We start from the raw sequence: 8,746 nt of genomic DNA, 5'->3' as shown, positions 1-8,746 counted from the left end.
ACACCTGCTATCCATTCGTGTCGCCTTTCATAATTTTTAGTCAGAATAAACAATTATGAATGCTAACACTTACTTAGCGTTGGCAAACTGTCCATGTTATGCAGAATAAGTGTGATAAGGAGGTTCAATTTATATTTGGGGAGGGTTGGGCCCGTCAAAACAACTTCCCCCAAACCCCCTTTACTAGGCCTGACACCTTTGAGAAGGCAAGGGAGGTCAAGGTACATATCAGCTGTGCCCATAGCTTCATCTCTAATTACAGAGGGATATTGGCAGAGGTCAGTAAGCAGTTTACCTGCACTAGCTAGGAAATTAGTAAATTTCTCTTGTTTAGCCTCAACAATGTAAAATGACTTTTTTTTTGTAAAGCTAATGATAACCAAGAATTAGTGATCATTCATTTCTATGGCACTCTGACCACTACCTTTCAAGTGCCACACTCATGATACAATCATCAAATCCTTACAATGTGGAAGCAAGCCAATCAGCCTATTGAGTCCACACTACCCTTCCAAAGAGCAATATACTTCCCATTGATCATAGAAAAGAACAGCAAGGACACCATACATTTGTGCCAAATCTTTGGAAGGGCTGTCCAGTTAGTTCAATTTTCCAGATATTTCCTCACAGTCTTGTGATATTTCCCCAATTGATACTTTACTGATTCACTTTTGAGAGTTTTTTTATCTGGATGTGCTTCCACTACCCTTGTTTGCAGTTCATGACAAATCATAACAACTTGCTGTGTGAAAAGAAATGCTTCGTCAGCCTGCTTTTACTTCTGGCTGTTGCCAATCATCTGAAACCTAGGCTCCTGTGTACTGATCCTTCTGCCATTGGAAACAATTTCTTCCTATTTACTTTGTCAAAGTGTGAGATCATTTTGAATATCTCTTCTAAGTCGACACTAAATCCTTTCCATGCTTTCCAACTTTGAAAGAATACAAAACAAAACAGAAATTGCTGGGAAAACTCAGCAGGTCAGAACTCAATCATTCTGAAGAAGGGTCACTGAACCGTAAAAGTTAACTCTACTTTCTCTCCACAGATGCTGCCAGACCTGCTGAGTTTTTCCAGCAATTTCAATTTTTTGTTTCTGATTTCCAGCATCTGTAGTTCTTTTGGTTCTTTATCAGAAAGAATATCCCAACAGAGGCCAAACTGATGATGATTTATGATTTAGCATAGTTTAATTGTTTTTGTATTCTGGAAGTCAGGAGAACCTAGAATTGAAACTAAATTATATTAAATCAAAAATCATTAGTTTGGCCTCTGCCAGAGGGTTCTTTTCAAGTTTATTAGAATGGTCCCAGTAAAGAGGGGTACCAGTTATGTGGATACACTAGAGGAACCATTCTCTTCATAGCATAAGTAGTAAAATTGTAACGCCTGCTAATGCTCCTTTTTCCATACCCCCAATCTTTACCATCTAGAAGAACAAAACAGCTGGAACACAATTACCTGCAAATTCCCCTCTAAGACTTTTGCCATCCTGACTTGAAACTATTCTTTCACTGTAATTGTGTTCAGAACATGGAACTCCTCCAGAACAAGCACTGCGTAGAGTATGTGGTCGGCAGTGGCTCAAGATGGCTCAGGTACAATTACAGATGGGTATGATAAAAGTTGGTCCTGTCAGTAGTGCTCACATCTCATAGATGAAAAAAAAAACAAATCTAAGCATTTCTCATTGCCTACCAATAAAATTATGCTGAATTTTTTGTAAGTATGGCAAACCAGATACCACCAACTACTCTAATAGAAAAGCAACTATGAATACTAAACATTTGAACATAGAAAAACAGTTAAACATTTAGTCCTATATTTCACAGAAACATGCACACATAACTATTATTTAACCCTTACTTTGCTTTTAGCAATGTACACATGGAGGTACACTCTAGTGCAAGTAACCAGTACCAAAATTTTGAACCATGATGTTCCCAGGAATTCTTTTAATTCAAAAATTATAAACCAAGCAACGGAAAATCTACTGAATGTAATATATGGAGGCAGTTGCCATCTCATTCAGAGTGGCTTAACACATCAACCCACACAGCAGAATGGATCAGTTGCAGAACTTTGGAGAACGTCAAACCAATGCAACATTGAATGTGTAGGTGACTACCGCAAATGTCAAACCTTTGAGGTGTGGAGGTATCTATCACAGCAGCGGAGCTTCAATATTAAGATCATGTAGGAGTGACTCAATGCATCAAATGCTTGATAATAACACATAGGTTTCTGTGTGAATTCCTGAGACTAAATTTATATTGAAATTCTGTTGTCACATCAAACCACAAACTACTTTGCAACCACTCTAACTTTGCAACCACTGTAATGCTGTGGTCAAAATAAATTGTAAAAATATGCATGTGTATACATGTATGCTTTGACAGTGCTTAAACCTGTCTACTCACTCAACACACGTTCTATTGACTCTGGCTTAATAGCCTATGATAACAAACTAGAAATTAAAGGCTTTTTGACTGTAAATGAGTCTCACTGCATTGCCTCTTTGCTGCTTTTATTATGGGAATGAATAACTACAGCATAGAGATGTACAGCACCAATATAGACCCTATGGTTCAACTTGTCCATGCCGACCAGATATTCTTAATTAATCTTAATTTAGAATCCATACAGTGTGGAAACAAGCCCTTTGGCCCAACAAGTCCCCACTGACCCTCAGAGCATCCCACCCAGACCCATCCCCCAACAACCCACCTAATCTACACATCCCTGAACACTACAGGCAATTTAGCATGATCAATCCACCTAGCCTGCACATCTTTGGACTGTGGGAGAAAACCAGAGCACCCAGAGGAAACCCATGCAGACACGGGGAGAAAGTGCAAACTCCACACAGTCACCCGAGGCTGGAATCGAACCCAGGTCCCTGGCTCTGTGAGGTAGCAGTGCTAGCCACTGAGCCACCATGCCACCCCAGAACATGTTCCCTGATTGGGAAATGAACCCAGGCCACGGCGGTGAGAGCATCAAATCCTAACCACTATTGGCCCATATCCCTCTAAACCCTGCCTATTCATATATTCATCCAGACAAAGTTAAGAAATGAAACATAGTTTACAAATCTTGAAATTAAAAGCTAATTGAAGTTGAACAGTGAAAATATATGTGAGGTCATCCAAAGGTCTGCAACCCATACCCTAACTCAGCCATATTCCATTCATTTTTTACTCTTGATCTTGCTGATCTGCATTGGCTCCTGGTCAAGCAACATCTAGATATTAAAGTTCTTATTCTTGTTTTCATGTCCCTCAATGGCCTTGCACATTCCTATCTTTGTTATCTCCAGCTGCATAACTCCGTGAGGTATCTGCACTTTTCTAATTTTAGCTTGTTGAGCATCACCAATGTTAATTGTTCCAGAATTACTGACTGTTCTTCAGCTGCCAGGTTCTAAGGTCATGAATTCTCTCCCTCCACAGCAACGTGTTGTCCAAACTTTGGATCAATTGACCTAACTTCTCCTTATGTGACGCAATGTTATATTTTGATTGATACCATTCCTGTGAAGACTCTTATGATGTTTTATTACATGGCAGGTAGTGTACATTTATAAGTTGATGTGTTTCGGTGATTGGATAAGAATTGGCTTATATTTCTCATGCTTCACTCAATGCAACAAATTTAATGTTTAAGATCGATCAGCTGTTCTGACAAGGCTCCAATTTTACAATTATTTGTACTGGTTTCCCCAAATAGATTCTAAATCCATATTTCCTCAGACCTGAATTTGTAATTCAATTTCACTCACCGGGTTCTCCAGACATTCATTGTAATGGTGAGATAAACATGCAGATTTTGGCATACTGTGTTCAGTTCTGGTCTCCCTGCTGTACGAAAGATGTTGTGAAACTTGAAAGGGATCAGAAAGCATTTACAAGGATGTTGCTGGAGGGTTTGAGCTTTAAGAAGGCTGAATAGGCTGTGGCTATTCTCCCTGGACTGAGGGGTGACCTTATAGAAGTTATAAGGGGCATGGATAGGGTGAAGAGCCAAGGTCTTTTCCCCAGGGTAGGGGAGTCCAAAACTAGAGGGCATCGGTTGAAGATGTGATGGGAAAGATTTAAAAGGGACCTAAGGGGCAGGTTTTTCACACAGAGGATGGTGCGTGTATGGAATGAACTTCCAGAGGAAGTGGTGGAGGTTGGTACAGTTACAACATTTAAAAGGAATCTGGATGGGTAAATGAATTGAAAGGATTTAGAGGGATATGGGCCAAATGCTGGCAAATGGGACTAAATTAATTTAGGATACCTGCTCGCCATGGACAAGTTGGACCGATGGTTTCCATGCTGTATATCTCTGTCTCTATGACTCTATTACAAGGCTGAATTTCTAGTCTATATAATCAATGCAAGTTTCTAGTGGGTCAACTTAGCTTACAAATACCCTTCAGATCACATTTTTGAGTTTAGTTCCGCAGGAAGGGAATTCAATCTGTTTTGTACCTTTGTAATAATTATTTGAATTGCTGTGAATGAATGTACCGAAAATGCAGAAATTAAATAAAAATTAGGAAGACTGTTTAGTCAATCCTGTTCGTTCATCCAGAAAGAATCTGTCAATCCCCCATCAAGACCTCTACCTACTTTCATTGATCCCAAGACTTTTACCTCCATTATCATATGAAGATATTTATATCATATCTTCATCATTATTTGTGCAAAAGAAAACATTTGACAACAGTTCCCACTTCCCTGTTCTAATCTGAACCTAAACTGTATTGGATGAAGCATTAGAAATGCAAGTCAACAACTACACAAGTAGCACAATACCATCATTGTATGTTCATATGGTACCCTTAAAGAAATATAATATCTCAAGACACTTCACAGGAGCATTATACATATCAGAATATGAGATCATGTTACATAAGAAGAAATTAAGTTGGGTAACCAAAAGCTTGGTCATCAGGTAGATTTTAGGGATTGTCTTGAAAGAGGAAATGGGATAGATAGGTATAATCGTATATAGTGAGGATTCTAGCATTTAGGACCTGGGCATTTGAAAGTATGGCATCAATGATGTACCAGTTAATATTGGTGATGCTCGAGAAGCCAGACTTAGAGGAGCACAGATATCTCACAGCACTGTGGATTTGGAGGATGTTGTTTGTTGCTCATTTAGCTTTGGAAAGATTACTGAGTTATTGGTATGTTAAAACATCAATAGGTTTATTGTATCTTAAAGTACTCTACATAACTGGGTCTTACAGTACAGAAGCCTGAATATTCTCCCTCAACAATGTCATGACAATGGTTTGGAATTCCAAAATACTGTGGAAACTTTTAACCTTTAATTCCAAAATATGTTTTTTTAAAAAAAGATTGTAATAGACAAGTAGAGACTGTGGATGTGTATTCAGTGCAGTCTAGCAAAGTCCTGTTTGGGATTCATGGAATGTTGCACCTGTAAAGAGTCAGGGAAACTTCAATTAGAGAAAGAGCTAGTAGGAAGAAATAATGAGGGGAGGGGCTGTCTATCTTACTCTCTCAGTAGAAAGCAACCCTTTGCAGACAATTTTTATTTTGTGCCCTTCCAGGAATATACAAATAAAGGGTTAAAATCTGACTGCAACACTGGTCTGTGTACACTTGCCGAGGAAGGTATGCTTGTGAACAAAGGTGTGTGTGAACTAAGAAACCTGTGTGTACTAGCCTAGGTTCAGGCAGTAGTGTGTTCTGATCGTCATTGTTGAAGAACCACTCATTCATTATTGAATGAATGTTACTTTCAAGATTGTAATGACCTGATGCCAGTGGAAAAACTAATCTGTTTCATAATCTTTAGGTTATCCGTGTGTTCAAATCTCACTGTTACATTTCTGGCATAATCGGCAGGACTCAACAGCACAGGCATCAAATCATGCCAATAAGGTTGACGTGGGATGTGAGCATCAATAGCTGGGCCAGCATTTATTGCTCATCCCTCATTACTCTTGGGAGGATGGCGGTGAACTGCCTTGTTGAACTACTGCAGTCCATTTAGTGCAGGTAAGCCTACAATGCTGCTAGGGAAAGAATTCCAGGAGTTTGACCCAGTGGCACTGAAGAAATAACAGCATGTTTCCAAGTTTGCATGGTGTTGAGGCTTGGAGGGGAGCTTGAAGGTGGTAGTGTTCTCAAACTCTTGCTGAGACATGTGATCTGATTGATATCATTTCACGCATCTGGATCAGACCACCCTTTAGCATGACCTCTTCCTATCTGTCCTCAAACATCCTTTTCATTGTCTGGGATTTCTGGTAATTCATGACCTGATTGAAAATCCCATTTAAGTGAGGATGTGGTTTTGGGTTGAACATATTAAGAGCCATCCAGGCATCCTTGTAAGGCACGCATGGTGACTGCTATGAATAGCGCATTACAAGGTCAGCAGATGGTATTCAGAAGTCTTTGACCTTGCTCTGTACACTCATGCTGTATCAACCTGTACAGGACCCTAGAACTGTTTGAGCACCAGGGAATTGGGGTTGATCTTCTACCTTCCCCAACACCATCACCTCTCTTGAAGACTCATGCCAACTGTCTCCCACTGGTTGACATCAGGCCTGGCTAGAGCTTCATGTGTCACATGCAACACAGTTCCCACTTGGTGTAACTCTAGCCGCTATGGTATAACTGAATCACAAAACTGTTTAGTAGATGGTCACTGTATGCTATGTGTAGTTGTCAGAACAGCAAATAGCAAACAGGGAAGTGTGAAATGGAACCTCCTGTAACAGATGGCAATGGCACCAAGAATGCTGAGTGGGGCAGCTCGAATGGTTGTGACAGGACATCCAGCAGCAGGTGGAGATGGTGAGGGAGGACACTGAGCAGGTCAGTTGAAGCAGTTGAACAGAATCTCTCTGGAGGAAAGAGTGTCTTTGGTAGAAGGAGGCCTCTAGAGTAGAAGAATCAGACAGACAAAGGATTCCCACAACCAGATACAAATCATTAGATGCTGGAGCAGATGTAGGCCATTCAGCCCATCACGTCTACTCTTCCATTCAATGAGATTATGGCTAATCTGATGACCTTCAACTACACTTTCTGCTTTTTCCCTATAACTGTTGATAGGCATAATTCCCCAAAAACATGGTGTGTTCCATGCTTAACCTTGATTTTTCTTCATGTTTGTAATGACCAGTGATGCTAGTGGAATAAAGAATCCCTGCTTCATGATCTTCGGGCAGTTCACGTACTCAAAACTCATGTTTCAAACAGTTGCTATGTGTATAAGTTTGTACCCTAAAGAAAGGACAATGTTCTGGAGAATGTCTGGTTACTAAGACACTCTGAATGAAAGGAACAAAGGGAAGAGGTTTGAGTTTAGATTTCTATCTGGGATATGACTAGTTCAGTAATGACATCAACTGGAATGAAAATGTACTGCATCATCTGTCCATTCTGTAAGATTATTAATGTTTGCCTGTAAGTTGTGTGGTCTTTCTCAGTAGCAGCACGGGAACACAGGAGCACAGAACCTAGGAAAAGGAGTAGGCCATTTGGCTCTATGAGCCTGCTCCACCATTTAATAAGATCATGGCAGATTGCATTGTGGTCTCAACTCCAACTTCCAGTCTGCCCCCCAAAACATTGAGTTCCGTGTCTCAGAATTCAATCTAAATCAGCCTTGGAAAATTTAGCAACCCAGACTCCACTGCTTCGTGGGGAAGAGTATTCGACAGACTAACTACCCTCTGAGAGAAAAAAAAAGTGTCATCTCTGACCTTTAATTTTTTATACTGAGTCCACTAGATTCAGTCTCCCCCAAAAGAGTTCAAACCTCCTGGTCCATCCTATTAAGTCACCTCAGGATCTTTTATGTTTCAATAAAATCCGTTCCCAATCCTTCAAATTCCAATGGATTTTGGCCCAATCTGATGTGGACCCTTCTTTATCGGATAAGTCCTTCATACCCAAGAAATGAGCCAAGTGAGCCTTCTCTGAACAACTCCTAACCCAGCCAAATCCTTTTCAAACAATGTCATGAATGTGTAGTTAAATATTGTATATTTTATAAAGAAGGTTAATTTGATGTTAAATAATAGACTCAACACATAAAAATGGCTGCCAGAAGTTATATGCCTGATTCTTCTTCATTTATTGCAACCAGCCAAAAAGCAGGCAGACTGATTTGATATCTCAATAGCAGTCACAAAGAGATCCATCTGGAACTCAATTACACTGTTTTTAAGATGTCAAAATCTAAACCTTCTGAGCCAAGCAAGATACTGGACAGAACAGGGAATTCCGGCATAATTGACTGTGTTATGTGGGACCACAATTTCTTAACACTTAAGCAGCCATCTTAGGTGTGAAGTACATCAAAGGTGAAACACCATTTTATAATTGGAACTTCCCTGAAGATCACTGGTAGGCAACATCAAAGGAGAAGAGAATTCTCAACTAAAGAGGAAAGGCTGAAAAAGCACAGACAATCTGCAAATGCGCTAACCACAGAATTAGTGAGAAACAAGAAACTTTCTCTCTCTCTTTTAAAGCCTATACGTCTGGTAAAATATCAGCTATTCAAATACAGAAACAAAAGCAGTTGCTGGCTTCAAGGATTAACCTCTTCATTTCAGCAAGAACAAATTCACACAACAGGCCTGAACAATACATGACGGAAAATTATTGATTCAGAGATAGTAGGAACTGCCGATGCTGGAGAATCTGAGGTAACAAGGTGTAGAGCTGGATGAACACAGCAGGCCAAGCAGCGTGAGAGG

General features: G+C 40.0%; 1 protein-coding gene across 1 annotated transcript in view; it reads left to right on the top strand.

Annotated features, from left to right (window-relative positions):
- Nucleotides 1–1,431: 1,431 nt before the first annotated feature.
- Nucleotides 1,432–8,746, top strand: part of otos (otospiralin) — a 13,658-nt gene continuing 6,343 nt past the window's right edge. Inside the window, exons 1-2 of the mRNA XM_048604612.1 lie at nt 1,432–1,598; nt 5,821–6,023. The gene's annotated coding sequence lies outside the window, so the exon portion shown is untranslated. The remainder of the gene's footprint in view (nt 1,599–5,820; nt 6,024–8,746) is intronic.

This window comes from Rhincodon typus, chromosome 13 (assembly GCF_021869965.1).
Source record: "Rhincodon typus isolate 14 chromosome 13, sRhiTyp1.1, whole genome shotgun sequence".
In the NCBI taxonomy this organism is placed as follows: domain Eukaryota; kingdom Metazoa; phylum Chordata; class Chondrichthyes; order Orectolobiformes; family Rhincodontidae; genus Rhincodon; species Rhincodon typus.
Note: the sequence above shows the minus strand (reverse complement) of the source record. Positions and strands in the feature narration are given on the sequence as shown.